The following is a 9034-nucleotide window of genomic DNA, read 5'->3' as shown; positions in this document are numbered from 1 at the left end:
TCTGGAGATCCAAGTGGGGTGGATCTTGGTCATTCGTTTCTTTAAAATTTGGGGATAGGCTTGTGTGGATTGTCGGGGGTGGGATTAGGGAGGAAGAATATCATTTTTTTTTTTTTTTTTTTTTTTTTTTTTTTTTTTTTTTTTTTTTTTTTTTTTTTTTTTTTTTACATTTCCATTTTTTTGGCGTACTTTTTTCATGTGAAGCTTATTTTATTGTTAATCTAAACAAGAGCATTATAGTCTTTTAGACATAAAAATTTTACTCTCTAACGATTTCACTACCTAGAGATTCAATCACACAATGTTCATAGTTTGGAAACTAAGAATATAACTTTTGAAGGTTAAATATCAATCTCAAAATGTCAATGTTGTTAAAAGGAATGATATAAGCTATTTATTTCATCATAATCTGATGTGAAATTTACTCTTACAATTTATTGAAGTTGTTATTGCAAGTGTACTTTTAATATTTTAGCCCTTGTTTGGCTCCTTTTATAATTAGAATTTGAGAATGTATATTTTAGAATAGTAATTTTTTAAAGAATGTGTAGATAAAAAAAAAATTGGGGTTATATGTAATATAATTTTATTGGAGAATGTATGATTGTTAAGAAGGTAAAAAATAATGAATTACAATTGTAAAGGGAGTCGAACGGGGGCTTAGCATATTGTCTCAGATTAATTATAAAAAGAGTAATGTTATTGTAGTGAGCAACTACAAATAGAATTATTCTTATAAAAATTATCATGCGCGATTTTCAGAACCTGAAATTAAAAATAAAGCAATTTGATTTGTGACTAATTCAAGAAGCGCTCTGAGGAAAATTTTCACTGGGAATTCGAGAAACAAGATTACAAGGAAGGTCAATTTTTGTGACGCTCCCAAAATCCTAGTCCTAGTCCTAGATATATAAAAGAGTAAAAGAGTTGGTTGGACACGTGGCGTAAAAATATATCGTCGTGCACTTTTTTTTCCCGCTCATTTCTTTGGTTGAAAACGGCATGGGCAGTCAGATGTGACGATAACGGAGCTGATTTCAAACCGGACTACACTGAATCCAGCCTTATTCCCATCCTCAGCAAGCAATTGTACTCTCTCTAAGGTACTTATAATTGGGTATCCTCAGCTTTGTATAGTTTTGAAAATTGCAGGGTATTTTTAATTGGGTATTTAGAATTTAATTGGTAAGTTGTACAATTTTGAAGATACAGGGGTGATATTGGTTTCATGTTTAGCATTTAAATATGAATTTTTAAGATCACGGTTATTTTCTGTTTATGGGCTTTTTCTGTGATTTTTTTTCTAAGCAAGTTCTATTTTATCTTCGATCGTGTCAACATTTTTTTTTTTTATTTTTTGGGAAATTAAATGGAGTTATATTGGTGATTGATTTATTTATTGTCTGCACATTATAATAAGATTGATGAATTCTGGGTGGAAACAGTAAGTAAAAATTTTCTAATATGCAACTTTGAAATTGTCATGAACATCAGGGAGATTTATGAAATTTACCCTTTTTCTTATTATATGGCGACTATTTATTTTGAACTAACATATAGTGAGTGTAAAAAAATGCAGTGCTGTAGATTTTTAGTCTTTCTTATTCTTGATACAAGGAGGACATCTTATTTGCAAAAAAGACAACTGGTCTTTCGATCCTGAACAACTAGGAGTCGAGTGGCCCTTATTACTGGATTGAAGTTTCTTTTTCTATCCTGTCATCCAAAAGAAAGAAAAAAGAGTTGGAATTGGAATCGTGTTCTTATATTAGCAAGGGTTCTTTTTTTTTTGGGCCTTCTTGTTGAAACTTCCCCTTGTGTGACTATTTTTGCAATCTATAGATGACAGATGATAATATGTTATTTAAGAACTAATGAAGTTTAACCAATGACCCTTCCTACATGTTATACTTTATTATATGTCTACCACCAATTATCTTAATGCTAAAAAATGTTAAGAAAAAATCTTTTGCCTACTGTTGTAAAAAGTGCAATGCACTAATTTATTATTGTAGAAATAATGATGTTCAACCAATCGTTTTGGTTATTACTTTGATAGTTTTGTTACTCTTGTTTCCTGTACACTTTTATACTTTTAGTTTTGTTTTGTCAATATTTTAGGGAATAATATTGAACCTGTTTTTGAAGTACTTATATGCACATTTATATTGTATTAATTTTAGAGGGGAGATATCCATAGAGATGGTGATCACCAACGGGCTGTTCATGTGTGGATATTTTCTGAGGGCACACAAGAACTACTACTTTAGCTAAGTGCTGAATCCCAAGATTCATGGCCTGGTCTTTGGGGTATTCGTAGCAGAATTGACATGCAATAACAATGCAACCATCATCTCCACTTCAGTATTTATCCATTTTCACACAAAACTTCACTTCATATCATTGCAACAACTTCTCATATCTTCTTCCCTGTGCCTTCTTTCTGCAATTTTCGATTTCTTTTTCTATTTTGGTAACTAATGTTAATTTATTCCAAATCATCCAGCTTCTTTTCCAATTATTGATTTAAAGTTCAAAATTTTTCCCCAAATCTCATGCAATCAGTCCTTTAGTTCTTGATTTAAGGTTGAAATTGCATGCTTCATTGTCATATAACTCACCACTCTTTCTCTATTTTGCAATTGATTGGAAAATTACACACGCACACTTATATATATACACATACACACGCTTCATATGAGTTGAATTTCCTCCACTGAAATCTTCTAGGTTCGAATCCTTGACTCTTGTTCAGCAGCTCTGCTATGTCTTCTTCATATTTTTTTGAGTTTATTCATTGTTTGATTTCACAAACATTTTATATTGATTAATTTTTGTTTTGCATCTAATAGTTCACGTCTTAATTTTTTCCTGAAAATGGTAGTTTCTTGATAAATGAAAAATGTTGTATCTTAAATTAGAGTTGCTAAGTTAATTTTCAATTGATTGCTCTCTACTTTTATTATTTATTTGTTTTTGGGCAGGTGAGTGGGTGGGTGGGGTTGTGTTATTGAGGGAGGGAGAGGAGTTAAAAGTTAAAACCTTGATTTGATAAATTGTGACAAATGATATCTAGATTTCCTGTATGATCTGGTCATTTATTTTTATTAATGTATTTGTTTGTAAATATATGTTCATATAGATGTTAATGATTTTTGGGTTATGACTCTACACAACCATCACCTCCATTTCACTATTTCTCCATTTTCACACGTAACTTCACTTCATCCATGCAAACATTGCAAGAACTTCTCATTTCTTCTTCTCCATGCCTTCTCCAATTTTCGATTTTGGTAACTAAATTTAAAATTTTTCCAAATCTTACAGCTTCTTGTCCAGTTGTTGATTTAATGTTTCCAAAATTTTTTCCAAATCCCGTGCATGAGTTGGCATCAAGATACGGTCTACTGTTAGCACACGGACTTGATGAAATCGAGCAGAATATGTAGGCAGTTCGGAGCTCCATCACGGACCTGAATCGGTTTGGTAAAGTGTTTAAGCTTGCTGCTTTTAGCCCCTTTGATTCTGTTCTTGATGCTCTCAATCAATGCAATGCCGTCTCCAAAGGTAAAACAATGCTCAAGAAATAATTATTTTAAAACTGACTTTTATAATTATAAGTAAACGTGTTAAGCTTAGGCAACAATGCTTTTGATTACAGAGAGAATCACTATTTCTTCAAGTGTTTGCTTTTTGTCATGACATTTTATAACTTTGTTTAATTATTAGAATTATAATGAGCTAAATTAAGGATGGGTTTTGAATTAGATATGTTTGAATTCTGAATAGACAATAATGCCTAGCCTTCCTTCCAGGTTGAAGATGCGGTTTTGATTCTCTCTACCAGCATATATCCCTTTTTTTCCCCCTAATATGAGCATATTGGAACTTAAGGTTGATTTGAAAGGGAAATGTTAAAAGGTTCAGTTGAATTTGACCAAAAATATTTTATTATATGCTATTTTTATCCACCTAGAGCAGTATTGTAAGCACATGCTTCAAATTGTTGCGTACTTCCTCTGTTTTAAATGAGTTGTTTGGCTCTTGAGCACGTGCAGTTTTTGTTGTGTGATTACTTCGTTCTCCATTTTCATAATTTTTGTCTAGAGTTTGCTTAATGAGATACATTAGCAATTCTATTGTTATGTACGAAATTTTGTCTTTTTCAGGAAATTGCGTGTTATGTGGGTCTGGAGCTTGGAAAAATTAAGATAATATGATTTGCTGATGGAGAGATTTATGTTCAACTACAAGAGAGCGTTAAAGGGTGTGATGTATATCTTGTGCAGCCCATTTGTCCTCCAGCAAATGAAATTCTTATGGAGTTCTTGATAGTGATTGATGCTCGTCGAAGAGCATCAGCCAAAAATATTACTGCTGTTATACCTTATTTTGGATATGCTAGGACTGATCGAAAGTTATGTTATCTAAGCATTGAGTTGATTTAAGTAAATCCAGTTCTCACATCAAAATTTTGATTTAGCCCCTATTTGTTTTCCATTAAAATGAAAAATATGATTGTTATCCATTATATCAAGCCACCAAATTTGAATTTCTATCTCTTGTGTGGACCTATAACGACTATCTTTTTCATTTTCATTCTTCCAAAAATGAGAATCAAACGGGGGCTTAAAATAATAAGATGTTTTGGTAATCTCTAAATTACATAATGTTCCATTTTAAATAGGTAACACCACAATCTGCTTGCCTTGACCCTGCTGTTTTCCCCTGCTAAATGAGACATCATGATGCAGCTTATAGGTTTTTATTTGAAAGCGTTGATTTTGTTGCCTCGCATTGAGTCCTTTTATCAAAATTGAAGAATTCTTACTGGATATACAATGAAACTGTGCAAATATTGGTAAACGTCCACATGCTTCAAGTCCTCACTTTTACTTTTTCTTCTAGACTGTTTTCACTTTAAAATTTCTAAAGAAAAAATCTTAAACTGAAAGCAATTAGATGCCAAATGATAAAAATAATCTCAAGTTTTATTAGGTGTATGGCTATTATGTAATTTCACCTTCATTTCATTAGCAATTGGCCTCCACCTGAATGAATTTGGTTGTTGAGTGTTCTTAGTTTTCTTTGTTTTGGTACTTCAATTTCCTATTTGCTTTTCTTTATGAACATTCGCTTCCACTACAGACACAAGGGCGTGAGTCAATAGCGGCCAAACTTTTAGCTAATCTGATTACCGAAGCTGGTGCAGATCGGGTTCTTGCCTGTCACCTTCATTCTGGTCAGTACATGAGATATTTTGACATTCCAGTGAATCATGTACATGGTCAGGTAAAAGGCCTTGAGATGTTTGTTCCCATGACATAAACAGGACCTAACACTGGCATAATTTCCATGAGTTTTGGTGCAATATTAACCGAAGAAATTTTGAAAGCTGATGAATAGAAAATTGGCGAATGGGGCTGACTTAATTGTCTATATATTGAATTTCTATTTGCAATCTTACTTCATTGTTCACTTATTTTGAAATTATTCTTTTTATTGTTGTTTTTCTTTGGAATGTTTGCAAGTAGCCTGTCATACTTGATTACCTTGCCAGCAAGGCCATATGTTCCGATGATCTGGTTGTGGTCTCACCGGATGTTGGTGGGGTTGCTGGGGCAAGATTTTACCAAAAAGTGTTCTGATGCACCTCTTGCAATTGTTGATAAAAGGTTTCATGCACATAATTTTGCTGAGGTGAAGTCCTGGAAACTGAATGTATCTCTTAGTTATTTGATTCTTCGGGTCTTTCAATCACATAATATCTCAGCATTGATTGAAAGCATTTCTGGTCGTTTCCAGTTGTTAATGTACCTGGTATCTGGTATGCTACATTTTGCGCCTATAACACCAATTGGTTAAGATACCATTTGGATTCTGCAGGTGATGAATTTGATTGGTGACGTGAGGGGAAAAGTAGCAATTATGGTTGATGACATGATTGATACCGTTGGTAAATTTTTTTTCTTTATGATCCACTTATTCTTTCACAATCTTGAATAATAGTTAATCAAACAGCTGTAGCCTTGGCATACAAATATAGATGCTACACTGCAAATTCTATATTGAAATCAAAATTTAAAAAAAAAAAAAAAAAAGGGAAAAGAATAAGCCTTTTGTAATCATACATACAGCTGTATGTAAATAAATTCGTTTTAAGTAATATTTCCAATTTAATCTTTTTTCTCCGCCAGGGGGGAAATAAGAATACATCTACATACAGCACTATCATTTTGGCGAGACTAGTTCACCATTGTCTCCCTAATCAGTAAAACATCAACTCTTAGAGCTGTAATTTTCTTTTTCAGGTTTCTTTATTGGAGGATTTGTAAATCAATTGCTCAATTTCCAATTTTTGTCTCCATTTAGGGGGTGGTTATATACAAGCCCCGCTAGCACTTTTGTCATAATAAGTCTATTGTATTTGGAATTGTACTTATCGGCAGATAGTTACAGGAACCATTGCAAAAGGAGCAGCTATGTTGCATCAAGAAGGAGCTAGTGAAGTTTATGCTTGCAACACTCATGCTGTTTTTAGTACTAAAATCCATTATTTTTCGCGATGCTTTATCAGTTGTGTTTTTTTGGTTATATTAGTGGAAGCTAAAATATCTTCTCATTGGAATATTTGCTTGACTGAAAGTAGGGTTGGGCAAATCTCCCGAACCGAATCGAACCGAACCAAATTTGATGGTTCTTGTCAAATTAAATACCCGAACGGGTATCTGAATTGAGAATCGACGGGTACGGTTTGGTTCTTGGTTCTAGACCAAGAATCGAAAAATCGAATAAGAGCCGAATTTTTATAATTTTTTTTATATTTAGTAAATCAAATTATTTTAATTTTAATTTTTTCTAAACAAATTAACAATTTCTAAATCCAAATTTTTGGTTCAATAATTTGTTTCATTTCTAATTTTTTCATTTTTAGCCCAATTATCCATTTTATTGTTTCATTTGTTAGCCAAACGAGATCAAATTTACTAAATAACCCTAAACACCTACACTAAAGTGCATAACGTTGTCTCGACTCTCGCAACCTCGCTAATATTCCAAAACCTATACAATCGTCAGTCGATACTGTGACCTTCGTCGACCGAAGCTTTGATCGTAGCGATCATTTGCACAAGTTAGTTTACTAGTCTCTGACATTCAAAAACCATTGAATGTATCAATAGTTGTATTTATATAATATTATTATAAATGTTAAAAAAGTTAATTATAGTATGGAACCGAACCGAACGGAACCGAATGGAACCGAACAGTTTCATAATTATATTTGGACTCGACGGTTCCATTTACTAAATACTCGAAAAGTTTGATTCGGTTCGGTTCTAGAAGCGAACCGAACCGACCCGTGCCTACCCCTAACTAAAAGTATGGTGCTTTTTTTAGTAGTGACGAAAAATTTACTTCTCATTTACATTCTACCTTGCCAGATTGGAGCTCATAAACATATCAGCAAATAGAGTCACCTGATCCCTACCTTTAATGAAAATTAAGCGTTAGATCATCGAGCTGCTCGATCATTTCACTGGCCTGGTTCAGGGCAAGATAATATATTTTATACTTCAGCTAATGGAGCCATGGCTTTTATTCTTTTGGAGCAACATTTCCATCTCCATAATCTATACTTAACAAATTGTGCCAATCTCCACTTTGCTCATACTGAATCAGGTATAATACTTTTTAGTATATTGTTTACTCAATACACGTGTTAAAACTTTTCGCAGTCCTCCTGCAACTGAGCTGTTATCAATTGGCCTATTCCAAGAGGTTATCATAACAAAAACCATTCCAGTAGCAGAAAAGAACTATTTTTCCCAGCTTACAATCTTATCCGTGGCAAACCTCCTGGGCTAGACCATATGGCGGTTGCATGATGATTGTGCTGTGAGTAGCTTTCACTTAAATCTACCTGGCACTTTATATGACCCTCAGTTATGGAAATATGAGAATTTAAAACAAAATAAATGAATTAAAGAAGAGAATAGACACTAATGGTATTTGAATTTCCCTCTGTTTTACTCTTACCATTTTTTGACAAGAAGATGCTTGTAATATAAATTTTAAGGGATGTCCTCTGTGGAAGTATCGATTAACAGATCTGTTCCCCCTACAAATTGGATCGATAAAATGCATGTGAAGAAGCGACGAAACGAATTTGTAATTTAGGTTTTCTGCTGCTATGTTAATCCTCACATGCCATCACAGCATAAACTAACTATTTAAATTAATGTTTAGAATGCTTTATCCATTTAATCTGCAACTTCATTTGCTGCTATGATGAGGATTTTGTTTGCCCAACTGGGGTGGGGTAGAAAATCTGTTTGCTTCTCCTCCCTCTACAACACTTCCACCAACTACCATTTTTGTTTTTGTTTTTGTTTTTTTTTTTTTTTTGGGTATGTTAAAAACTTTAGGGCCTTGTGGTACGAGAGAATATCCAATAACTAGAAGAGCAGACAAACAATGGGAAGTTCAACGAATCATATTCCCCAAAAATATTAAGTCGGTTGTTCACAAAAATATCTTTCCATTTAAAACTTCCACAAGTTTACGGTTCGGGTTAAAGTAATAAAATGGATTTTTAAGTTTAAGGATCGTTCCCACAGAGATTGTATTAATTCAAATTCGAATTATGCCTTAATTGAAACAATTGAAATCTGTGATTCTTTCTATAAATTAAATAATCTATTTATTAATGCAAGATCTAACTTAACTAAAAATAAATGGAAGATTATAATTAAATGCGAATTTTATAAAAATATGATGGTGAAAGCGTATTAGGATCCTGAATCTCCTTATACCAATCTCTTTTAACTCGAAATTTATAAATTTGACAACACGATTCAATTATGAAGATTAAGCCCCTGTTTGATTCCTATTAAATTAAATTACATTACATTCTATTTTTCTCTCTCCTATTTTTAACTATACAATCTTTCATAAAATAATATTATACGTAAATCGAAAACTTTTCTTTCTTTTTCAACCACTCATTTTCTAAAAATTACTATTCCTCCCATTT

At 32.8% G+C, this 9034-nt stretch overlaps 1 pseudogene; it reads left to right on the top strand.

The window, feature by feature from the left end:
• Positions 1–763: 763 nt before the first annotated feature.
• On the top strand, positions 764–8511 carry LOC111397255 (annotated as a pseudogene).
• Positions 8512–9034: the final 523 nt, after the last annotated feature.

Source organism: Olea europaea, chromosome 7 (assembly GCF_002742605.1).
Source record: "Olea europaea var. sylvestris chromosome 7, O_europaea_v1, whole genome shotgun sequence".
NCBI lineage: Eukaryota > Viridiplantae > Streptophyta > Magnoliopsida > Lamiales > Oleaceae > Olea > Olea europaea.
This window is presented reverse-complemented; position numbering and strand designations above follow the sequence as displayed.